Source organism: Felis catus, chromosome A1, assembly GCF_018350175.1.
Source record: "Felis catus isolate Fca126 chromosome A1, F.catus_Fca126_mat1.0, whole genome shotgun sequence".
Classification (NCBI taxonomy): Eukaryota; Metazoa; Chordata; class Mammalia; order Carnivora; family Felidae; genus Felis; species Felis catus.
In genome coordinates this window covers 11,663,839-11,690,728 of record NC_058368.1, presented here as the reverse complement: position 1 = coordinate 11,690,728, position 26,890 = coordinate 11,663,839, and the positions used below count along the sequence as shown (strand labels likewise).

The 26,890-nt window shown below is 35.4% G+C and overlaps 1 protein-coding gene across 3 annotated transcripts in view; it reads left to right on the top strand.

Moving 5' to 3' along the window:
- LOC101080934 (NEDD4 binding protein 2 like 2) overlaps positions 1-26,890 on the top strand; it is a 74,119-nt gene that overhangs the window by 39,211 nt on the left and 8,018 nt on the right. The window lies entirely within an intron of this gene.

The window sequence follows — 26,890 nt, the reverse complement described above, 5'->3', positions numbered from 1 at the left end:
AGGGTCTGGGTGGCTGACTGCTCTGGCGGCTAATGCCAGGTCTGTTCTGGGTCAAGACTCACTTGAGTTTCCCCAGGAATGAGTAGGAAAGGCAGGTAAAGCACAGGCTTGCCCTTGGGAGTCCACTCTTGAAGGGAGCCAATAGCTGTGTCCAGGAGACAAGATTTCTGGGGGTTGATTTCATGGGCACCAACTGGTCATAATTGAGGCTGGTCACTGTGCTAGAACGGAAACCTGTGGGCCGTTTGTGGTGCCAGTCACTAACCTGCTGGTTGGGGGGTCAGTGGGGGTCCTAGAGAAGGGGCTGGGCTGCACATTGGAAGGGTCCCAGGGTAACTATATACTAAATGGTACAGAAGAGTTTGAGTATTTTAGCAAACCGTGTTGGCCACATTATTTTAGCTCTTTGAGGTCTGAGAGTCATGGACCCGCAGTTTTTATTCATGTAAGGAAGTTGTGTGGTTCTCCAGTTTTCTCCTAATTCTTTCCTGGGATGGGTGGTGTCCCAGAGAGAATATGAGATCAGAATGCCCAGTATTAGGTGAATAGCACCTCCCTCACCTCTGCTATTCGCTGGAATTGATTAGAATTTGTCTCCTGCACTCTCTTTCCTGTATCCAGGGAGCCCAGTGTGCCTCTCACGTGCACATGTTGAATTAACAGTGTCTCTGTGTCTGCTAGTTTTAGGGACAAGTCTGAAAACTTGTGTAGGGAGGTGAGAGGAAATGGACTTGGCTGAGATTGTGGTCAGACAGGTGAGTGAGAGAGCTTAGGTTTTGGAGACCACAGCCAGAGCAAGATAGTTTGCTCAGGTAAGCCAGGACTGATGCAGAAGGGCCTGGAAAGTGTGGAAAACCAATTTCATGAATTGATTTCAAGGACCAAGAGTTTGGAGTTCTAGAAGGGAATGTGAGAAAGGCCACAGAGAGAGGAAGCTCCCAAATCTTTGAAGCAAATAGTACAAAGAATCTCTGTTGTCCTTGTCAACCATTTGATACTTAGATTTATTGGGTCTGTGTAAAGGTAAAAATTCTAAGCGGATACTGGTGAATGTAGAGAAGGTAGTGACATATTTCTGTATGTGGGTGAAATTTATTAGAAAATTTATAGATATTATGTAGAAAACGAGACAGATACTGTACCCGAACTCTAAAAGTATGTCCATAGGAAACAGCTGAGAAAGTATAATTGGTGAAATTATTCAAATGAAAGAGTTGAAGGGGAAAGAGAATGCTGTGAACACTTCAGTAAGAAATTGAGCAGGGTAGTTTTGAGTACATTAGAGAGCAGATTGGCTGATTGGGGGTGAGAAGGGTTAAAATATACTGCTTTCTAAGTATAACAAAACAACAAAGATGGTACAGTGAATAGAATACTACAATCAAGAAATTAGAACCGTTGTTCTCATTATACTACAGTTTGGTGACATTACTGTCCCAGTTCATGACTCAAATAATTGCATATAAAGATAATACCTTTTTATTTTCTTACAAATACTGTGAATATTAATGAGGTGCTATTTATGGTATTCTCTGGATTCTGCAAAAAAAAAAAATACTAGACATATTGCTGGCTTCTATTTGGCAGAGTATTTAACATGTTAAGAAATGGAATGTTAGGGCCAAAAGGGATTTACAGGACATCTAGCTAAAAACACATCTTGGAGATGAAGAAATTGAGGTGAAATACCACCTAAAATTCAGTAGAAGTATTAGAACTAGCATCCAGGACTCCTGGCTTCCAGTCATTTCTTTCCTAGTAAGTATTTATGGTGAGTAACATTAGCTTGTAGTGTTTTATTTTTTTGTAAATTTATTTACTTTTTTTGAGAGACACAGAGTGTGGGTGGGGGAGGGGCAGAGAGAGAGGAAGAGAGAGAGAATTCCAAGCAGGCTCTGTGCTATCAGTGCAGGGCTTGATCCCAGGAACCATGCGTGAGATGACCTGTGCTGAAATCAAGAGTCAGGCACTTAACCGACTGAACTAACCAGGTGCCTCAGCTTGTAGTGTTTTAATAGTTCATCCTTGGCAGTTGCCAAGTTGGCTACCCAGAGAAATTCATGAAGATTTTTAAAGGCACTTACATGAAAATTGAATTCATTCATAATTTATATATTAAAAGCAGCATAAAGCATGATTGAACGAAAATAGGCTCAGTTTTGGTCACGTCTTTAGCTACATTTAACATTTTAAATAGGAAATGTTGACAAGAGACTTTGTTATAATTTAGGGGTAGGGTGGGGACACTTAGCCAATTCAGCAATGCTCAGCATCCTAAGTTCTTCAGATAGTCATAAGGACACCAGAAGTTATATATGTTACTTTCACACCAGTTAATTCTACTTGTCACAAAGCCACAATTCTACATGTGCAACATAGTGATGCGTGGAATAGAGAAGTGAAAACTGATTCCAAGAAGTCAAACTTTCTGCTGCTTGGAAGACAGCCAGAACATGTGTTATGAACTATCTCTTCAAAAGGAAGTAGCCAGAGGTCTATAGAAGAATGCCATTGACCTATATGGCCATAGTGTTAGATGATCCCAGATTGAAGTTTTCGGACAGTTTCTCCTTTGGAACACAATCTTAAAGGGAAAAATAAAGTCACTGGTGAGGTCCAGGAATGTAGCCAGCCCATCACAAAGATTCTAAAGTCTGGATCATTAAATCCACTGGTACTATATGTGTTAGGATCCACTTAAGTCATATGTCATGAAGGAAAAGGTGAACAACTGCAAGCAGGAAAGTAAAAAATCTACCATTGTACTCAAGCTGCTACCTAACTGAGACACGAGGGAGGGAAAAGCATTGGTTAATATGCTGTGCAGCTTTCACACGTAGGGGCTGCTCCATGTGAGCATTTCTTGTGGCAAGAAGAGAGAACTTTGTCAAGTGTGACTGGCACGTACACGGTGAGGACAGTCTTCCCAAGGACGTAGTGTGGAAATGATCTGTAGTGCTTGAATTGTCTTCTTGGATATGCAAACTGGGATATAAATTATACGTATAGATAATTCAAGCATGACCTAAAAAATGCACATAAAGCGAAGAAAAAGCAACAGTCCTTTTTATTCCTAATCCCCTTCACACTCTGCTTCATAAACAGAGTTAACAGTTTGATGTGCATTTTTCAGGCCCTTTTTGTGTTTATGTTAAACACACACACACACACACACACACACACACGTGCAGGCAATCTGTATGAACGTTAATTGAGGATCTATTGTGTTCCAGATCTTGTTCTAGATGTTCTTTCACTCCAAAAAGAAGTCAGAAATACAAAAACAGTTCACTCATTCAGGAGTCATTTCCTTATGCACTTTGTTTGGAGCATGACTAAAGTCTCTAAGAAGAGTTCTGATTTGCTAAGGGAGATGATACATGTTCTGTACACCCACGTCCCTATTTTAAAGGCTCTCTTAATGAGGCGATTTGCATTTTTTGTACAAAATTCCAATAAGGCTATTTTAATGGTTTACCTACCACAAATATTTCAGCAGTAGCAGGTGGTGGTAAAGTTGGGGCCATCTCAGAATAAGAAATTAGATCTGATATCCTGAAAACATTTGATGATACAAAAATACTATAAAATGCAGATAGAACTCAAAAATCTCAACCATGTGGGGCCGTTTGAAAGAGAGCCATTAAAATGTAGTTCCAATATATTTGATGTCATTTAAGGTATAACAAGAGCTCAGTACAGTAATGGTAGCTTATTTGCAGTGACATCACATAGAAGGCAGTAATCGACATAAACATTTGTTTAAAAACATCTAGGGTTATTAACCATTTTCCAGTGAGTAGAATTATTGATGTCTGTCAGTTGACCAAGTTGTATATGATTTTTTGTGTGTGTTAGAAAATAAAGGCTTCAATAACGCACACATTTTGTTGCTTTCCATCAGTGTTACCAGTTTGTATAAATGATGGGGTTAAAAACAAACCCCCAATTTTAAGTGTATGAAATTTTAAATCTCTGCTTATGGGCCATCCAGTTTTGGAAATTGTTTATTCTTAGAGGGGATGATACTTCTTCATGTTTGGAAAGATTTAGCTGTGTAGTTACTATATTTATCTTAAAACAACAGCTGTGACTTTTGAATGCGTCAAACATGTTAAGAACTTGAAAAGTTGTAGCAAATCAGAGATATCTTAATCCTGCTTGCTATTAATGGGATTTACCAAGCAGATTTAAGTTTGTAGTTTGAAATGTTATTAATATCCTTTTCAAGCGTACTAAACTAATGAATTCTCACTTTAATCATATTAATTTCTGATAAGAAAACAGATGTTGAATCTAAAAGTACTTGTAAGATACATGTAGTAAGAATAATTTTTTAAATTTTATGTTGGGGACACCTGGGTGGCTTAGTTGGTTAAGAGTCCGACTCTTGGTTTGGGTTCAGGTCATGATCTCACGGTTCATGAGTTTGAGCCCCACATCAGGCTCTGCCCTGACAATGCGGAACCTGCTTAGGATTCTGCTTAGGATTCTGTCTCCCTTTCTCTCTGCACCTCCTGCTTGCTCTCTCTCTCTCTCAAAATAAATAAACTTAAAAAAATTCACTTTAAAATCTTATCTTGGTGTTTGGGGTGTTTAAAATAAGCATCATTTGAAAGTGCTAAATCCTAAGGCAGTAAGGGTGATGTGCATATGAGATCATGTATGGGCAACACATATCTCATTTCAGGCTCAGGCAAGAAGTATAATTAAAAAGCTTCATAATATATTTTTCTTTTCCTATAATTTTCAGAAAGTTGTTTAGCTTTACTATTTAATTTGTTGCTTTTCAAATTGTCAGAGTTAGGCCTTTTGAGAGGGATAAGTAAAAAGACTTTTTTTTACAAAGTAATATATTTTTTTTTTTTACCACATTTGCAAAATTCCATAATAAATGACCATTTCAATTAGGAAGAACTTCTGGTAAAGTAACAACTTTTTGCAGTTTTTTAAATGATAAACTATGACTCTTTGGATTTTTTGTTTTATTATTTTCCCATTTGATTATTGGCTTAGCTACTTTGTAGCCTAAGCTTTTTTCTGTGTGACTTGTCCATCAAAATATATTGTTAATTTCAAATTGCCAGAACTTTTTGCTATAACTTTTTACTAGAAAAACCTACAGAAATTCTCTCTCTCTTTTATATTTTGTGTCTGCTTAATATAAAATGAACAGGGTTAGTTAGGTAATAATAGTGATGTTGAGATCTATGAATTTGTAGAATTCATCATGAGCATGTAATACGTCATGATGAATGGGGGAGCACCATTGCATAGTGTTTAAGAGTGCAAACTTTAAATGCCAGAGACCTCTACCATCTACCAGATGTTTGGGAAAATTACTCAAATTTAAAAGTGGGGTTGTTAATAGCATCTACCTATTAGAGTTTTGTTGTGAAGATTTGAAAAGATAATACATGGGGCACCTGGGTGACTCAGTGAGTTAAGCGTAGGACTTTGGCTCAGGTCGTGATCTTAAGGTTCCTGAGTTTGAGCCCTGCATCGGGCTCTGTGCTGACAGCTGGGAGCCTGGAGCCTGCTTCGGATTCTGTGTCTCCCCCCCCACCCCAACCTCTGCTCCTCCCCTGCTCACATTCTCTCTCTCTCTCTCAAGAACAAATAAACATTAAAAAAATATTTTTAAGATAGTACATGGAAAGTATGTATAGTAAGCACATTAAGGAAAAATAGTGATATGATTAATAACTAAGAAGAGTTATTTGAGACCCAAAGAATATAAAAAAGGAAAAACAAGCCCTGCCCTCTTTCCTTGCAAAATTCCATACCTATGAATTTTCTGAGTTCTGTATTTTCAGGTTCTGAGCCACTGTCCTAGGGATATAAGCCTCTCTTCAACTGTGAAGGCATTGGTTGAGGCTCCTGGAGAAAATGTTTTCCTGCTCTAAACAGGGTGAAAAATGAAGATTTACTCTAATTAGAAAATTAACCATTGCATTCTGGACATGTATAAGTCACCAGATAAGCTCAGACAAGAGCAACAGCTCCCACCATAAACCTAGTGGTAAAATTATTCACTTAACAGCGCCTTCTATGTCGCAGGCACTATTCTAGGTACTGGGGGGTCAGTTGGCAGCAAAACAGAAAACACTTCACAAGAACTCAAAGAAGACAAATTAATCCTATGTTATGTTAGAAGGTGATAAGTGCTAAGGAGAAAAGTAAAGCAGGAGAAAGAAAATATAGAGTATCTGGACCAGGGTAAGAAGAGCACATGTATTGGGGGTGGGGGAGGGAGGGAGTGGTTGCAATTTTAAACTCTGGGGACAGGATAGGCTTTACCTGAGAAAGTGACATGTAAGTGACTTAGATTTCCCAATCTTGGTTTAAACAGTTATCAAGGGGATTTTTGAACAACATAAAGTCCAAGCCAAGTTTTTTAGTGTTTATTATATGACCATATAACAAAATAAATTATAATTAGCTGTATGTTTTTCTTACTGAATAGTGGGTACTACTGTCGGTGTAAATCATTTCTTAGCAATGAAAATTAACCTCAGGGATCATTTAAAAAGAATTAGAATGGCCCAAATCTTGGCAATTAAAGTAGATTTGTAATAGAAGATGAGAAATGTAATTGATAAAATTGGAGTTAATATGTTAGAATATTGAGCTCATTTACCTTGTTAATCATGAATTTTATGCATGCAGCAGCATGATCTTGTCAAGGGAAAGTAAAAAGGCTTTTCTGTATTTGAAGCAATCCCTATGCAGTAATGAGAATTTATTTGAAAAGGTGTTAGAAGATTTGAAATTAACTAGTTCCCTTGGGGAATTTAACTTTCAGGGAAACAGTGAATTTTATCCAATATATTTAAAATATATGCTGCTTTGTCTCTTTATACATTTTTTAACAATTTGAGGATAGACATAATGAAATCAATATATTTAAGAACAAGCTTGATGTTAACTTGGAGGATCTGCAGTTTGTTATCGTTACTGGCAATAATAAAATTTAAAGCAAAGTGGAAGCTTCAGACCTCCCATTATAGAAACAGGAAAATGGATTCAGTACACTGTTCTGTAGTTCTAATTGGAATTATTCTTGTTCATGACCAATGAGGACATAAAGAAGTCGTTAAGTAATAAAGAGCTTTTTTACAAGATGGAAGTTAACCATAATTGGGGGGTGTTATTAACTAGAACTGAATTTGCACACAGACTTTTTTGTGTGGGATACGTTCATGTTCAGTCAACGCATAATGGTATTATTCTACGGTAAAGCTTAAATGTTGAAAAAACTTTAAACATTTATATTTTTTTCTTTGTCTACTCATTGAAGAAGGTCTTAGGGATGCATTTGTGTATTTTTTCTATTAAAAAAGTAGTACATGCTCAATGTAGGGAGTTCTGGACACACAGAAAATCACAAAGAAATCAATGCCATAATTCATCACCACTGCCATTTTGATATATATATCTTTATTTTAATTGTGGGATTTATAACTTTGATAGCTACGTAGCATGATTGAGAACATAGACCTTGGAATTAGAGAGACTTGAGTTTAAGTCTAACTCCACATATTTATTTATTATGTGAACTGAGCAAATTTCTGAGCCTCAGTTTCTTTATGTGTTAAATGAGGAAGATGATGATGGTAGTACTTTCCTCACAGGTTGTTCATGGGTAGGATTAAATGAAATTCTATGTACATAAAAAATATCTGCCCCATAGCAGTTATGCAGGAAATATGAGCCATTATTGCTGTTTTGTAGTATAGGTATTTTGTGTTTTTTTTTTTTTGTAGTATAGGGTTTTTTTTTTTACTTCAATATGTTGTAAGCATTTTTACAAGCTCAATCTTTATTTTTCTGAATGATATTTCCTACTTTATTAACTGAAATTTATTATCTGATTATTTTATCTTTTATTTTTAAATGTTTAATTAAAATAATGACTTATATAAACTTTAATTGTAACTATAATAATTATTGATTGCATGTAAAAAAGGTTTATGTTCAAACACATTTTGTCACTGCAAACAAGGTACATCATTCAGCACAGAGTACATAATTCAGGCATTTTATGAATTTCAGTTTCTCTACTTCCTCACCCATTCTTGCTATTGTGGATCTTTTTTTTACTATAGCCATTCTAGTGGGTGTGAAATCATTGTGGCTTTGATTTGCATTTCTTTGATGGCTAATAGGTTGAGCATCTTTACATGTGTTTACTGGTCATTGTATATCTTCTTGGGAGAGAAAGGTCTGTTCTGATTCTTTGTCCATTTTTAAATTGGATTTGTCTTTTTATTACTGAGTTGTAAGAGTTCTTTATATAGTCTGGGTACAGATTTCATGTCAGATATATAATTTGAGAATATCTTCTCCCATTCTGTGGATTGTCTTTTCACCATCTTTTTTTTTTTTTTTTAACGTTTATTTATTTTTGAGAGACAGAGAGCACATGCGGGGGAGGGGCAGAGAGAGAGGGAGACCCAGAATCTGAAGCAGGCTCCAGGCTCTGAGTTGTCAGCACAGAGCCTGATGTGGGGCTAGAACTCAGGAACCGTTATATCATGACCTGAGCTGAAGTCGGCGTTTAACCTACTGAGCCACCCAGGCAGCCCGTCTTTTCACCATCTTGATGAAATCCTTTGAAAAACAAAATCTTTAAATCTTGATGAAATCAATTTATTTCTTTTTTATTTGGTTGCTTGTGCTTTTGTTGTCATCTCAAAAACCACTTCTAACTCAAGATGATAAAGATTTATACCTGTTTTCTTTTTTTCTTTTTTCTATTTTCTTTTCTTTTTTTTAATACCTATGTTTTCTAATAGGAATTTTGTGGATTTTAGCTTTTATATTGAGGCCTTTATTTTGAGTTAAATTTTGTATGTGGTATGATGTAGGGTCCAACCTGATTCTTTTGCATATAGATATCCAGTTGTCCAACATTTGTTTACAATACTTGTCTTTCTTCATGGAATTACTTGACAAAAATCAATTGGCCATAAATATAAGAGTTTATATTTGAAGGCTCAATTCAGTTCCGTTGATCTCTATGTTTATCCTCATTCCAGTACCACACAGCCTTGATGACTACAGCTTTATGGCAGATTTTGAAATCAGGAAATTGAGTCCTCCATTTTTTTTTTTTTTTTTTTTTTTGAGATTGATATGGCCATCCTGGGAGTCTTGAATTTTTATATGAATTTTAGAATCGGTTTGCCTATTTCTGCAAAAAAGGCAGGCAAGATTTTTGATAGGGTTTGCACTGAATCTGCAGAGCAATTTGGGAAACATTGCCATTTTAACAATACTGTATCTTCTGGTTCATGAACATGTGATGCCTTTCCATATACTTAGGTCTTCTTTAATTTCTTTCAACAATGTTTCATTGTTGCTTTTGTTTCAATTTTGTTGCAATGTTTCAGTTGCTTTTGTTAAATATATTCCTAAGTATTTTATTCTTTTTGATGATATTGTAAAAGGAATTTTGTTAATTTTCAGATTGTACATTGCTAATATGTAGAAATGCTATTGATTTTTGTATATTGTTCTCATACCCTGAAAGTTTGCTAAACTAGTTTAATAGTTTTTTAATATATTCCTTAAGATTTTCTATATATTAGATCGTATCTGTGACTAGAGATAATTTTACTTCTTTCTTTCCAGTCTGGGTGATTTAAATTTTTTTCTTGCCTATTTGCTCTGACTAGAACCTCTAGTACAATATTGAATAGGAATGGTGAGAACAAACATCCTTGTCTTCTTCATTTAGAAAAAAATTGTTTTAATTAAGTAGGCTCCACACCCAATGTGGGGCTTGAACTCACAACCCTGAGATCAAGAGTCACATGCTGTACCAACTGAGGCAGCCAGGCGCCTATCCTTGTCTTTTGATTTTAGGGGGAAAACATTCAGCCTTTCATCATTAACTCTAATATTAGCTGTAGTTTTTCATACAAGTCTAATATCAAGTTCAGGAGGTTTCCATCTGTTCTTGGTTTTTAAAGTATTTCTGTCTCAAGGAATGTTGGATTCTATAAAGCTTTTATCTGCATCTATTGAAATGATTATGTGGTTTCTGTACTTTATCCTATTGATATGGGGTATTACTCTAATTGATTTTTGGATGTTAAGCCAACCTTGCATTGCTGGGATACATTCCACTTGATCATGGTATATAATTCTTTTTGTGTGTTGCTGGATCCAGTTTGTTATTTTGTTTATTTGTTGCCTTTTTTTTACGTTTTTGAAAATATATCCCTAAGAAGTCTTGGTCTGTAGTTTTCTTGTGGTATCTTTGTTTGGTTTTAGTATAAGACTGGTACTGCCTTCATAGAATAAATAGGAGTGTTTTTCTCATTTTATTTTTTTGGAAGAGTTCATGAACAATTGGTATATCATTCTTCTTTAAATACTTGATAGAATTCATCTGTGAAGTCATCTGGGCCTGAGCTTTTCTTTGTGGGAAGTTCTGAACATCTTCTGAAATGTAGTTTGCTTTTCCTTCCAACTGTTTTTAATTTACTTCAGGAACTCTTTCGCATTCCTTGTGTGAGTAGAAAAGAATGACCTTAATCTTATTTGACAAGAAAAATAATTATATTAAACCCCTTTCGAAACAAAACAAACAAAACAAAAAATAAAGAGGAATAAAGGAAGTAGAGAAAACAAACCACACATTTTCAATGAAATGTTTTTGTGGTTGGCCTACGAAAATAATAATGTCATTTTATAGCATTGTTCAATTTTGTTTGAAAGTAAAAAAAACAAAACAAAACAAAACCCTCACAGCCATTTAGAAAACAGCTATTTTGTGAGTTGAAAATTCCTTGCATTTTAAGTATCCTCATTGATTATTATATTCTGTTTCTTATGTTTTAATTTTATAGCTAAAGGGTGTCCTAATTATGGCAGTAACTTATTATGAGGTTATCTAAGTAGAAATGATCCAATGTAGTTAATATAGTATTTCATATACTTTGAAATATTAGATTTTTTATATAGTAGTAATTACTATCTTAGATCATAATCATCAAAAGTAACTTTTTGTAAAAAAAAGTTTATTTATTTTGAGAGAGAGATAGAGAGCTAGCCGGAGAAGGGCAGAGAGAGAGGGAGAGAAAGAATCCCAAGCAGGCTCCATACTGAAAGTATGGAGACCGACACAGGGCTCAAACTTAAAAACCGTGAGATGACCTGAGCTGAAAGCAAGAGTCAGATGCTTAACTAACTGAGCCACCCAGGGAACCCTACTTTATTTTATTTTTAAAATTTATTTATTTATTGTGCGCTTGCTTTTTCCTGTCTTGACATCACATGCTGTACAGATGCCACCATTAAAGCATTTTCATAGTGGAAAAAAAAATACACACACACATTTATTTGTTTATTTGTTTATTTATTTTAGAGAGCACGAGCAGGGGTGAGGGGCAGAGGGAGGGAGGGAGAGAGAGAGAGAGAGAGAGAGAGAGAGAGAGAGAGAGAGAGAGAAATGCCAGTCTAGATGCCAAGATGTGTCTGAAATTTAATGATGGGCAGAGTATAAAAATCAATTGTATTATTATGCACTAATTAGTCTTGCTAAGTAGTTACTAGCAAGAAGCATAGTTTTAATAAAATTTTAGTAAGAATATAGATTATCTGGGTTATAACTAATTAGCTGAAGAAAAACAGTCTAGTTATCAAATGCCATCTTTGTTCTTTCTTTGTTCTTTCAAAAACAAGATGGCACTTCTCCCCATCAGCAGCATATGAACTTGACTTATTTTTCTAGTACCTAGACGGATTTGCTTTGTTTATTCCATGCTCCCACAGGACTCACCTTCAGCTACACTCATTTGTGAAAATGCTGGTCATGAAAGTCTCTGTATATGTGTGTAGACTCATGTGTAAGAACTTGAAACTTGATTTTGCTCATAAACATTAGTGCCAGGCTATAAGTGATCTAGTAAGCCTAAATAATGGCTAGTGCTTCCGACATCAGTGTTTAGATTTATCACCATAGTGAAATAATTAGAAGAAAATTCTTAAAAGTTGAAAAAGTATTCGAATGTAGAATACACTGATTTAAACATAAAAGTCTGAATGCATGTTTGACAAACTGGCAGTATATAGAACCAATTACCAAATTCAACACAAAGGATAATATTGTTGCATGCAATTAGTGTAAGAGAAATTTAAATTTTGTATCCCAAACAAAATGAAACATGTAACTGTTCTTATAAGGACAGACAAAATAACGCGAACATGTATATAAACTGTTTATTTTTATATTCTCTACTTGTGTTCTCTAAGATTCAGGGTAGAAGCAGCCCTTTTTTCATCTACCCCCTGACAGGAAAACTATATGAAATAAGATGACAGTAAAGAGTTTAATTATAGGCAATCTATGTGTAATCACAATGGATGTGTAAAGCCCCACTATAATACAACTCATTGTATGTATTCAGCTACATGAAAGATCAATGCATTTTATCATCTAACTATAATGACAATCTGATATAACAACTAAACCCACTATGAATAAGAGTTATTCACTAAATTACTTATTCACTAAATTACTGCTGATCACCTATTAAAAATCAGTCATTGGTTATATTCTAGGATATTGGAGAGTATTATTTGGTTAAGTTTTGTATGACTGTTTTTTTAAGTTATTTTTTAAATTCGTGTTTTTAAAATTTTTTTTTAACGTTTATTCATTTTTGAGAGACAGAGACAGAGCACAAATGGGGAAAGGGCAGAGGGAGGGAGACACAGAATCTGAAGCAGGCTCCAGGCTCTGAGCTGTCAGCACAGAGCCCCGTGCGGGGCTTGAACTCACGAACTGCGAGATCATGACCTGAGCCGAAGTCGGACGCTCAACCGACTGAGCCACCCAGGTGCCCCAAGTTATTTATTTTTGAGAGAGTATGAGCAGGGGAGGGACACAGAAAGACAGAGAGAGAATCCCAAGCAAGCTTTGTGCTGCCAGTGCAGAGCCTGATGCGGGGCTCAATCTCATGAACTGTGAGATCATGACCTGAGCCAAAATCAAGAGTCAGAAGCTTACTGACTGAGCCACCCAGGTGCCCTTATCAACAATTTAATGCAATATTAAAGAAATGAATAAAAGATAAGAGTAAGCCAACAGTGTCTATCCATCTATTCACAGGCCATCCATAAATATTGTTGAAGGTCTCCATATACATACCCTTACCCTAGAAGATAGAAGCAACAGAGCCATGAGGGTTTAAATTATATATATTTTTACTGACATATACACATACGTGAACACATTTAAGTTATGAACTGTGTTATACTATGAAACTCATTACACAAAACAAAGACAGTATGGGTCACATTTGGGTTTAGCTCCAGAGGCTGTAGTAAGAGGGTCACCATCTGCATTGAGATATAAAGTTCCAGAGACTGAGCTAGACTGAATGAGGTCTTTACAGAAGAAACAATAATGATCAAGGAGGAAAGCAAAGGAAAAAACAGGGAAATTGGTCCTGAGTATTAATTGAGGTGTGAATTAAAGCCATGATATGATGAGCCAGAAACAGGCATCAACCTTTTTGGGGTAATAGACTACTTTCAGAATTCAATGAAAGCTAATAGTCCTTGTTCCTATAAAAATTACACACATGTACATATTTATACTTTGATCCAATTTCAGGGTATTTACAGATCCTATGAAGTCTTGGATGCCTATAAATGAATATTGGCATAAGTTTGTAGTAGAATGAAAAATGGATTAGAGAAAGTAATTTGGGTCAGAATGTGAATGAATCTGAGGCTTCTTCATAAAGGATGAAGGATGTGAGAGAAGGATGATGCCCTCAAAACAGTACGCTTCAAATATTCCATAGAAGACTTTCAGTTTTGTCTTCAATCAATATCTTAATAAAGTTGGTTGGTGGGGGAGAGTTTAATTACTTCTTTAAGCAGGTAGCAGGAATCTGGGTATCTGGGGCTTTGGCCACAGTCTTCAATCAGATCAGCTTTCTGTCTACTTTTACCTGTTTATTTGGATTCTGTTTAAAGTATTAATAGGTGGGTTCTACTCCTTGTTAAATATATTCATGTATCTCTTTTTTTTTTTTTTTTTGGTTAAAAATTTTTTTTTCAACATTTACTTATTTTTTTGGGAGAGAGAGAGACAGAGCATGAACGGGGGAGGGGCAGAGAGAGAGGGAGACACAGAATCGGAAACAGGCTCCAGGCTCTGAGCCATCAGCCCAGAGCCTGACGCGGGGCTCAAACTCACGGACCGCGAGATCATGACCTGGCTGAAGTCGGACGCTTAACCGACTGCGCCACCCAGGCGCCCCTTCATGTATCTCTTTAAGATACATTTTGGGTATATATGCAGAAATGGAATTGTTGGACCATATGGTAATTAGATTTTTAAGTTTTTGAGGAATGGCTATAATGCTTTCCATAGAGAGTACACCTTTCTACATTCCCACCAACAATGCACAAGAGTTCTCATTTCTCCATATCCTCACCAACACTTGTCTTTTCTGTTCGTTTTTTTCTAATAATCATCCTAATGGCTAGTATTTCATTGTAGTTTTGATTTGGATTCCCCTAATCATCAGTGATATTGAGCATATTTTCATATCTATTGGCCATTTGTATATCTTTTGTGAAGAAATGTCTTTTCAAGTCCTTTGTTCATTTTTGAATCAAGTTGTTTGTTTTTTGTTGTTGGTGGTGAGTTTTCGAAGTTCTCTATATATTCCGCATATTAATCTCTTATCAGATATATTATTTGCAAATATTTTCTGCTGTTTTATGGGCCTTTTAATTCAGTTCATATAGTCTTTTGATGTACAGAATGTTTTAATTTTCATAAAGTCCAATTTTTATATTATTTTGTTGCCTGGGGCTTTGGTGTCATATCCAAGAAATCACTGCCAAACGCAATGTTGTAAAACTTTGTCTCAGTTATAGTCTAATATTTTTGTACGTTTTGATTTTACATTTGAGTCTTTGATCTATTTTGAGTTAATTTTTGTATATGGTGCTTAATTAGGGTCCACCTTCATTCTTTTGCATGTGAATATCCAGTTTTCTCAGTACTATTGTTGAAAAGATTGCCTTTTCTCCATTAATCATCTTAGCAATCTTATCAAAATCATTTGACTATATATGTGAGGGTTTATTTCTGGGCTCCCTATTCTTTTGGTCTATATGTCTGTCTTTATGCAATACCACACTGTTTTGATTGTGGGAGCTTTATTCTTTTTTCTTCTTCTTTTTTTTTTTTTTTTTCAAAATTGTTTTGGCTATTTGGGATCCCTTAGAAATTCCATATGAATTTTAGGATAGGTTTTTCTATTTCTACAAAAAAAAAGTCATTGGGATTTAGGAGTTGCAATGAATCTATAGGACACTGAACAATATTAAGTCTTTCAATTCATAAACATGGGATGTTTCCATTTATTCATGTCTTCTTAAATTTTTTTCAACAATGCCTTATAGTTTTCATTGTACAAGTCTTTGGTTTTCATGTCTTTGGTTAATTCCTAAATATATTATTGTTATTGATGCTATTGTAAATGAAATTGTTTTGTAATTTCCTTTTCAGATTTTTCATTGTTAGTGTATAGAAATGTAACTAATTTTTGGGTTTTGACTTTGTATCCTGCTACTTCACTGAATTAATTTATTAGCTCTAACAGTTTTTTGTGTAATCTTTAGAATTTCTAAATATAATCAGCAAACAGAGATAATTTTACTTCTTCCTTTCCAGTTTGGATGCCTTGTATTCCTAATTTCTTCAGTGTTTTTTTTTTTTTTAATCATGAAAGAATGTTAAATTTTGTCAAATACTTTTTCTGTATCATTGAGATGATCATGTTAATCTTTTTTTTCCCTTCATGGTATATGACATTGGTCAATTTTCATATGCTGAACTATCCCTGCATTCCATGTATCAATCCCACTTGGTCATGGCTTATAATCCATTTATCTATCTATCTATCTATCTATCTATCTAAAGATCTTATTTTGGGGTCACCTGGGTGGCTCAGTTGGTTAAGCATATGACTCTTGGTTTCAGCTCAGATCATTATCTCGTGGTTTGTGAGATCAAATCCCGTGTCAGGCTCTGTGCGGACAGCGTGGAGCCTGCTTGGGATTCTCTCTCTCTCCCTTTCTTTCTGCCCTTCCCCCATTCATGTTCTCTCTCATTCTCCACCCCCCCTTTCTCTCCAAATAAAGAAATAAACTTTGAAAACTAAAAAATATTTTAATTTTAAGTAATCTCTACACCCAGCTTTATAAGCCTGAGATCAAGAGTTGCATGCTCTATCGACTGGGCCAGCCAGGCACCCCTATAATCCTTTTAATATGCTGTTGGGTTTAGTTGAGGATTTTTGCTTCCATGTTCATATGACATATTGGTCTGCAGTTTTCTTTCCTTGTGTCTTTGTCTGGCTTTGGTGTCAGGATAATACTGGCATCACAGATTAATTGCAAAGTGTTTCCCCCTCTTCGATTTTTTGGAACACTTTGAGAAGGATTGGCGCTTAAAATTTTTTGATAAAATTCATCAGTGAAGCCATCAGGTCCAGGACTTTTCTTTGTCTAGAGATTTTTTTGTTGTTCAGAGATTTTTGATTACTGATTTAATCTCCTTATTAGTTGTAGTTCTATTTAGATTTTCTATTTCTTAGTGATTCAATTTTGGTAGGTTTTGTGTTTCTAGGAATGTTTCCATTTCATCCAGGTTATCCAATCTGTTGGCATACAATTTTTAATAATATTCTCTTATTCTTTTTATTTCTGTAGAATTGGTTGTAATGTCCCCATTTTCATTTCTGATTTTGTAACTTGAATCATCTTTGTTTCTTAGTCCCCTAGCTAACAGTTTGCCAATTTTGTTAATATTTTCAAAGACTTTGTGATTTCATTAATTTTTTTCTATTGTTTCTCTGCTCTCTACTTCATTTGTCTGTGTTCTAATCTTTATTATTTTCTTCCTACTGTTAGCGTTTGGTTTAGTTTGTTTTTCTAGTTCCTTAAGTTTAAAAAAAAAATTAATGTTTATTTATTTTTGAAGGAGAGAAAGAGACAGAGCATGAGTGGGGGAAGAGCAGAAAGAGAGAGGGAGACACAGAATCTGAAACAGGCTCCAGGTTCTGAGCTGTCAGCACAGAGCCTGACACGGGGCTCAAACCCACAAACTGTGAGATCATGCCCTGAGCCAAAGTCAGACACTTAATTGACTGAGCCACTCAGGTGCGCCATTGTTCCTTAAATTTTAAAGTTAAGTTGTTGATTTGAAGTCTTTTTTTTTTTTTAATGTGTTTATAACTTAAAATTTTCCCCTTCTCACTGCTCTCACCACGTGCTATACATTTTACTGTGTTGTCATTTTGTTTTCATTCATCTAAAGTATTTTCTAATTTCCCTTGTGATTTTTCTTTGATTTACTACTTATTTAAGAGTATGTTGTTTAACTCCCACAAATTTGTGAATTTTCCATTTTTACTTCTTTTATTGATTTCTAACTTTATCCCACTGTGGCAGGAGAAGATACTTTGTATGATATCTATCTATTGAAATCTCTTGACACTTAATTTGTGGCCTAATTTATAATCTGTTCTGGAAAATGTCTCATGTGTGCTTGAGAAGAATGTTTGTGCTGTGTTGTTGGATACAGTGTTCTGCATATGTATGTTAGATCCAGTTGGTTTACTATGTTAAATTCTCTATTTCCTTACTTCTGTCTGGTTGTTCTATCCAATCCTGAAAGTGGGATGCTGAAGTCTCCAAAATTATTGTAGAGCTGCTTCTTTCTCCCTTCAATTCTGTTAACTTTTGCTTCATATACTTTAATGGTCTGATATGTGCATGTTTACCATTGTTATATGTTCTTGTTAACTTGAACCTTTTATTAATATATAGGGTCATTTTTCTCTTGTAACTTTTTTGATTTAAGGTCTATTTTGTCTGATATTAGTATAGGCACCCCTTCTCTCTTTTGGTTACTATTTATTTATTTATTTTTAATTTTGTTTTTTAATGTTTTATTTTTGTTTGAAAGGGAGAGAGAGACAAAGCGTGAGTGGGGGAGGGACAGAGAGAGAGGGAGACACAAAATCTGAAGGAGGCTTCAGGCTCTGAGCTGTCAGCACAGAGCCCGATGGGGGGCTCAGACCCACGAACTGTGAGATCATGACCTGAGCCAAAGTTGGAGGCTCAACCAACTGAGCCACCCAGGCACCCCTCTTTTGGTTGCTATTTAAATGGAATATCTTTTTTTCATCTTTTCATTTTCAACCTATTTGTATCTTTAGAGCTAAAGTGAGTCTTTTGTAGATAGTATGTAGCTGGATCATATTTTTTTTCCATTCCATCGATCTCTATCTTTTGTTTATAAAGTTTAAGCCATTTACATTTAAAATAATTACTTATAAGGAGAGACCTCTGTCATTTTGCTATTTGTTTTTTGTATACCTTATAGCTTTTTGTCCATCTTTTTCTGCATTACTGCCTTCTTTTGTGTTCACTTGATTATTTGCAATGAAATGTTTAAGTTTCTTTCTCATTTTCTTGTGTGTATATTCTATAGATATTTTCTTTGTGGTTATTATGTGCATCTTAACCTCAAAAGTTATAACATTCTAATTTGAATTTCTACCATCTCTTAATTTCAATAACATACAAGAACTCTTCTCCTTTATGTTTTGATCCCCACTCCTTTTGGTTGTTGATGTATCAAACTTACATCTTTATACATTGTGTGACCCAAACATAAACAAAAAATCTTTTAAATGCATTAGTCTCATATAGAAAACAAAATATGCAGTTACAAACCATAGTTACAATAATGCTAGCTTTTAAACCCATAATTGTTTTTTTTAATGTATTAGTCGTGTAAATCATGTAGAAAACAAAAAGTCGAGTTACATACCATTGTTACAATAATACTAGCTTTTATAATTGCCCATGCATTTACCTTTATTCAGATCTTTATTTATTCATCCAACTTCACATTTTTGTTTAGTATCCTTTCATTTCACTTAGCAGGACTCCCTTGAGCATTTCTTACAAGGTGAGTATAGTGATAACAGACTCCTTACCTTTTGCTCATCTGGGAATGCCTTAATCTCTCCTTCACTTTTGAAAGATAGTTCACTCAATATAGGATTCTGGATCAACAATTTTTTTCTATTCACACTTTGAGCATATCAGCCTACTACTTTCTGGTCTATTTAGTTTCTGATGAGAACTCTGCATATATTCTTATTAAGGATCACTTGTGTATGACAAGTTGCTTCTCTCTTGTTCTCTTCAAGATTTCCTCTTTGTCTTTTTAAAGTTTGAGTATAACGTGTCTTTTTGTGTTTCTCTTTGAGTTCATCTTACTTGGAGTTTATTAAGCTTCTTGGATGTTTATATTCATGTCTTTCATCAAAGTTGGGAGGTTCTGCCATTATTTCTTCAAATATTCTCTCTGCCTTTTCCCCCCTCTTTTTGTGAGACTTCCACAATTTGCGTGTTTGTTCAGTTGATGGTATTCAACAAGTCTCTTAGGCTCTGTCACTTTTCTTCAATCTTTTTTCTTTCTGTTCTTCACACTTGATAATTTCCATGGCCTTATTTTCAAGGTCTTCTGCCTACTCAAATCTGCCTTTGAATCTCTCTAGTGAAATTTTCATTCCACTTATTATACTTTTCAGTTTCAGAATTTCTTTCTTTCTCCTTCCTTCCTCTCTCTTCTCTCTCTCTCTCTCTCTTTCCTTTGGGTTTTTGATCTCTTTATTGGTATTTCTATTTTGTTCATACAAAGTTTTTGTGACATTCTCCACATTTTTAGTTCTTCAATCATTTTTAAGGCAGTTGGTTTGAAGACTCTACTTGATTTGCCATAAAATTTTTTTTTCAGGGACAATTTCTGTTGATTTTTTCCCCCTTTGAATTGGCCATACCTTTCTGTTTCTTTGTATGTCTTGTGATTTATTTATTTATTTTTGGTTGAAAACTGGACATTTGAATATAATAATGTAATTCTGGAAATCAGATTTTCCCCATTTCATCAGTGTTGGCTGAGTTTTTTGTTTTTGTTTTTTAATGTTGTTTTAGGCAGTCTGTGTGCCAACCATCAGCCTATGGTGTAAAGTTAAGGTTTTGTCAAGTCTTTTCTGAGTCTGTGCCTTTCCCTGAGTACATGCAGTCACTTTCTAATTTTTCCCATATATAAAGTTGTTTTTGAGCGTCCTAGTCTTTAATATCTGGCTCCCAAAAAGAGAAAAAAAGAAAGATCAAAGGAGGGAAAAAGGGTGTCAGCCCTTTAAATCTCTTGAAAGTTACTTGAGCTAGAGAAGTGGCTTGCAACAGTGAAGTGGGCGGGGCTTGCAACAATAATGGCCACTCTCTTTGTCTGTGCCTGTATGCTTAGAAGCAGCAATTAGTGATCAGAACACAAATCCCTATCTTTGGGGAAAAGATCTTTTTTGCTCACCATAGATTCTGCAAACTATGTGCAAGCTACATCTGGAACACTTGCACAGCTTCCTGCCATGGCACCTTTTGTCCACCTTCCCCCATTTTCCACCCCTCACCTTATTCCTCTGCTAACCATGAACATGTTCTCTGGATCTATGAGCTTTTTCTTTTTTTTTGAATGCACATATAAGTGAGATTATATAGTATTTGCCTTTCTCCGACTTACTACACTTAGTATAATGCCTTCAAGGTCCAACCATGTTGTCACAAATGGCAAGATTTCCTTCTTTTTAAGGCTAAGTAATATTCCATTGTGTGTATGTGTGTGTATATAATATACATATATATGTGTATATACATGCGTATATATAATATATACATATTATATACATATATACATATATAATATAATATGTATATACATATATACCTACTATATACATATATACATATATATAAGTGTATATATAATATATATGTGTATATATAATATGCATATATATAAAAAATATATATATATTCTTTATCCATTCGTTCATTGATGAACACTTAGACTTGTCTTGGTTATTGTAAATAATGCCACAATCCTTTTATCATTTAAAATCTCTTCTGGAACTGTATTTGTACCTCCTTTTTCATCCCTAAGACTAATTGCTTCCTTCTTCCTTTGATTAATCTTACTAAGGTTTGTGAATTTTATTAATCTTTTCAAATAACCAACTTATGAATTTGTTGGTCCTGATTAGTCTCTTTGTTATCTTTTTGATTCTTTATGATTCCTTCTCTTCTACTTTTTGGGGGTTTCTTCTGCTTTTGTTTTTCTAGCATCTTCAATTGTGTGGTTAACTCTTTAATTTTGTACCTTGCCTTTTTTTTTTGAAGGTACATTTATGGGAAATATATATATATATATGGATATATATATATACACACGCACACATATATATATATATATGGGAAGCTTTTATATGTAATTATTGTTCACTATGATTAATTTTTATATATTTCTGTTACAAAGTTTTCTACCTATGAATTCTTCAATATTTTAAAAATTTTCCCCCAAAATTTTATTACTAATTTCAAAATTAATTGCATTATGGTCAAAGAGTGTGGTCTATACATTAATAATTCTTTGAAATTTGTGGAGGCTAGTTTGATGGCCTGTTAATTTATTTAAATATTCCATATGGTTTGAAAAGAATGTTTTCTTTAATTTTTGAATGTAGTGTTCCATAGTCATTATATTGAACATTATTAATTGTGCTATTTATGACTTTAATATCCTGATTTTTTTTGTCTGCTTGTTTTATCAACTATTGAAAAAGGTATTTTTTAAATTTTTATTTATTTTTGAGAGAGAGAGACAGACAGAGTGTGAGTAGGGGAGGGTTAGAGAGAGGGGGAGACACAGAATCCTAAGTAGGCTCCAGCCTCTGAGCTGTCAGCACAGAGCCTGACACGGGGCTCCAACTCACAAACTGTGAGATCATGACCTGAGGCAAAGTCAGTTGCCCAACCAACTGAGCCAACCAGGTGCCCCAAGAAAGGTATTTTTTTTTTTAATTTTTAAAAAATGTTTATTTATTTCTGAGAGAGTGTGCAGGGGAGGGGCAGAGAGAGAGGGAGACACAGAATTCAAAGCAGGCTCCAGGCTCTGAGCCATCAGTACAGAGCTGGATGCAGGGCTCAAACAGTGAGGTCATGACCTAAGCTGAAGTCAGATGATTAGCTGACTGAGCCACCCAGGCACCCCCTGAGAAAGGTGTATTAATCTCTGATAAAGATGGTGGATTGGTCAGTTTGTCTGTATTTGGCCACTTGAAAATTTTTTCTCTACTTTGAATAATGTGCAAACATATTAAATAAATCACATTTTGAGAACTTTCCAGCTCTTCTATCTCAACTGTTCTTTTTTGCATAAGTCATTCTAGCCATTTTCACATTCTAATCTTGAATAGAATCCTCGAGTCTCAGTGAAATATATAAGATTGTTTTGTTGTTGTTCATATGTGGTAAAAATAAAAGCTGCTATTTACAAAATATTCACCAGGTGCCAAGTATTGTGCTAGATGCTTTATTTACAATAAAAGTCTTTTTATCTAACATAATTGGGACAAGTAGGTTGTTAGTTCACTGAAAAAGTTGATTAAAGTGGGGAATCTTTAAGAAATGATACATACTATGAACATTTTATTTGAACTTAAAATGCATGCTTGCATACACATCCATTCACCAATATTTATGTATGAGTCTGTTTATTGGAAGTTTATTTCATGGAGTTTATTTCTTTAATGTATAAACCACACCTGTAATGCATCGTCAACAATTTCTAGTTTCTATTGATGTAAATTGGAGGGAGAACCCAAAGAAATATTCAAAGCACTATGAGTGCAGAATTAAAGGTTTTTATGATTTTGAACCAAACTGCATAGTTATTCTGCCCACACCTCATTTGATAACAATTGCTTAATGCCTCATCTTTATTGAGTCACTTACTTTAATTTTTTATAGAAATTTTATAGAAAATTTAGAGAAATTTTTATAGAAATCGGGGGCACCTGGGTGGCTCAGTCAGGTGAGTGTCCAACTCTTGATTTTGGCCCAGGTCATGATCCCTGGGTCATGGGATTGAGCCCAGTGTTGGGCTCCATGCTGAGTATGGAGCCTGCCTAAGATTCCTTCCCTCCCTCCCTCTCTCTCTCTGTCCCTCTGCCTCTCCCTCCCTCCCTCCCTCTCCCTCTGCCCCTCTCTCCTGCTTATGTAGTCTCTCTCTCTACAAAAAAGAAAAGAAAAGAAACTTTCTTGTATTCCTATTCCACTGGTTGATGTAATGTTTACATAATGTTTAATTAAAATACATAGTATGGTAACAATTATGATTGTGTAAACAGAGGAGAATAAACTCATCTGTCTTCTTGTAAATATACAGCCCTAAACAATAGGAGCAGAAGGGTGTGGTTGTACTAGAAAGCAGCCATGTAGCTGGGAACATTTTTTGTACCATTGGATCAGTCATTATATTGTACAGAGGCAGTGGGAAGAATTATTTAATCTGCCCTATCAGTTCAGTAAAGGTCATTTAGGAGCCTCTGCATTAACAAACTTTATAACTGTATAAGGAGGTAATGTTATCCTCATTTTAGAAGGGCGATCTGATTTACTCAAGCTCCCACCACTAGCTTATTACTAAACTAGATCTAGGCCTGGATTACCTCAACCATGGTCATTCTGTAAAGCTGTGAGAGCTTTCCTTTACAACCTGCATGTGTTTTAATTGAATTTTACTTCATTTATCGATCATGCTTTATGAATTAGTGTACAGGCCTCTGCAGTGGAAAATACTGTTTCTACCCCTTTAATAAATTTTTTTTTCATGAAGTTTAGGCACTTACAATCCTTTTTTTTTTTTTTCTCCCTAGCAGGTAGTTTTTTCTTTATCTGGATGTTCTCTCATCTCTGTCTTCAAGTCACAGCTTACGTGGTCAGGTTAGCTTGTTTCTGAGCAAACACTCTTTTTCTCATAATTAAGAGGTACACTTATTACTGCCCAGGAGCTTGGATTCTCAGCTACCACCTAGAAAACAGAATATTTGATTAATTAGAAATATATTACTATTTGTTCATTTCTTACTCCTTTCTTTTCTAAAGCTACAGCCTGTGCCTCCAACTCTCCTGATTTCTTCTCCATGCCTTTTTTTTTTCTTTTTTCTTTTTTTTTTTTTTAATTTTTTTTTCAACGTTTATTTATTTTTGGGACAGAGAGAGACAGAGCATGAACGGGGGAGGGGCAGAGAGAGAGGGAGACACAGAATCAGAAACAGGCTCCAGGCTCTGAGCCATCAGCCCAGAGCCCGACGCGGGGCTCGAACTCACGGACCGCGAGATCGCGACCTGGCTGAAGTCGGACGCTTAACCGACTGCGCCACCCAGGCGCCCCCTCCATGCCTTTTATGTAGGGATGTTTCTTTTCTTTTAATGGTGCCATTCATTCCTAAATGAATCAGCACAAATGAGATCAAGTTTAATGAGCCTTGACACATTAATGAGCTTCCCACACTTTGTAAATATGTCTACTGATAAGCCACATCCCATGCATACACATTCCAACAGAAGTTATCACCACTACCCTCCCTTCTCTCCTCTCCCAAGTGCTTCACAAGTCACTGTTACTGGTTTGTGTTTCCTTCCCAGAGACCTGGAACAAGTACAAGTCTCAGGCACATTTCCCTGTGGGGGGATGTCTTCTGATTTTCACACTTCTTGGCATTGTGTTGTATTTTCAATTGGAATTCCAATCCGTAGGGTCTCCTCTGACTATCTCTTTTGGCAAACCACCTTCATACATTGCCTGATCTCCCTGATAGTTTATTTTTTTAAGCTACCTGACTCTTTCATGATCCGTGTTAACTTCTCTGCAGGTATCGTGAATTTTCATCATTAGCCGGTTTCTACGATCCTTTCTCTAAGTAGGTTGAGATCTACTTGATACAATCTCTATTAGATTGTAGTGCATTCAGAAAACGAAAGAACCCTTGAGGAATATTAGCAAAGCCCTCATCTTTTCTACTTTCTAACCTCTGCTGTAAGTACAGATTAGCTTATTGGTTCAAACTCTGAACCGAATTTTGTGGCAACTGATTTGGCAACCCTGTCTCCAAACCCAGACCTTTCATAGGCTTCTGTGTCTCAGTAAATCAGTAAATGGCCACTCATCCCTTCAATTGTTCAGGCTCAACTCCTTTTACCCATACTTCATCTTTTTCTTATACTCTATATCCAATTTATTTTTAAATCTTGTTTTCCTTTAAAATATATCCAGAATGGGATCATTTCTCACTGCTTCCACTCTGTGACAAATGAATTAACTCCAGAAGGCCCTTATGTCCATTGGCCTATCTAAGGTTTAGGCCATCTATGCATTCCTTTTGTCCTTTCCCTGCAACAGGATGGTTCATGTTTCGGTGAAGACAGTGGAGCTTGTTTCCAGAGTAACATCCTAGTTTCAGTATGAATTTTGTAACAACTATTGCACCTTAGGCTTCAGCTGAGGCTCTCACTAGAGTCAGATAGAACTGACTATGAGGAGAAATTTCTGCCAAAGTTGGATTCTTTATTTGCTATCCTTTTTATAGAAGTCCCATTACAACTGCCTGTCTGTAATTTAGCATTCCTTAATGTTCTTTTAAACTAAAATCCAGGAATTGTAAACAAGGGCAGCAGCAATTAGATGCCAAAGAACAAGGTGTTCAGGGCTCCTACTTGTTGAAAATTGCCCAATGTCACGGGATGGAATAAACCAGGCCAAAGCAAGTTCCTTTGTCCAGCCCCCAGCTGATCAATGGTTTCTTCATTATCTCTTTTGGCTTCCATGTTTGTTTGCTTGTTTAATTGTTTTTTTTTTTTTTATCCTCTATCCTGTTACTTTTTTTTTTTTCCTCAGCGGTGTTTATTGTCCCTCCCCCACCCTCCACTGCATTTTAATATTCTCTATCTGTACCTTATAGAAAATGACTAGATCTTTATATTTCAAATTAGAAAGTGTTCAGGGCACCTGGGTGGTTCAGTCGGTTAAGTGTCTGACTTCAGCTCAGGTCATGATCTCATGGTTCATGAGTTAAAGTCCCACATCAAACTTTGTGTTGACAGCTCAGAGCCTGGATCCTGCTTCAGATTCTGTCTCCCTATCTCTCATGCCCTCCCTTGCTCACACGCTGTCTCTTTCTCTCTCGAAAATAAATAAACATTAAACAAATTTAAATTAGAAAATGTTCTAAATCCTCTTTTTTCTGTTAGGATCGAAGTTAATCTTCAATTTAGGGGAGCTGCAAACTTTTGGGGAACACTATTGTTCCTTTGGATGGGATACTTTTGTACTATGGAATTATCCGTGGCATCATAGGATGCTAAACGTCCCTGGCCTCAGTACCAAGTGCCAGTAACATGTCTCCAGTCATTGTGACCACAAAAATACCTAACACATTTACAAACACCCCACAAAATAGTGGTGGAACGTCTCATTTAGAGCCATGGCTAGGTAGGCAATTAGAAGAATATCACTACCCCCCCTCAAAAAAAAAGAAAAAAATATATAAATGTACCAATAAACATCTTGGTTTATGTATGCATATGTATATATGTATTCATATGTGTGTGTAGGTATATGTATGTGTGTATGTATAAAATGTTTCACATATATAATATTTTTTTCAAGGAACATATTAAGTTTTCATAAAGTTATTGGTTTATGAAACAGGTACGAGGAAATGAGTTGTAACTTTCTCAAAGTGTACTCATTTATTTTTATTTTCATTTAAAAATTTTTTTAAGTTTATTTATTTACTTTGAGAGAGAGAGAGAAAGGTAGAGAGAGGATCTCAAGCAGGCCCTGTGCCATCTAGCCCAGAGCCTGACATGGGACTCGAACCCATGCACCATGAGATCATGACCTGAGTCAAAATTAAGAGTTGGATACCCA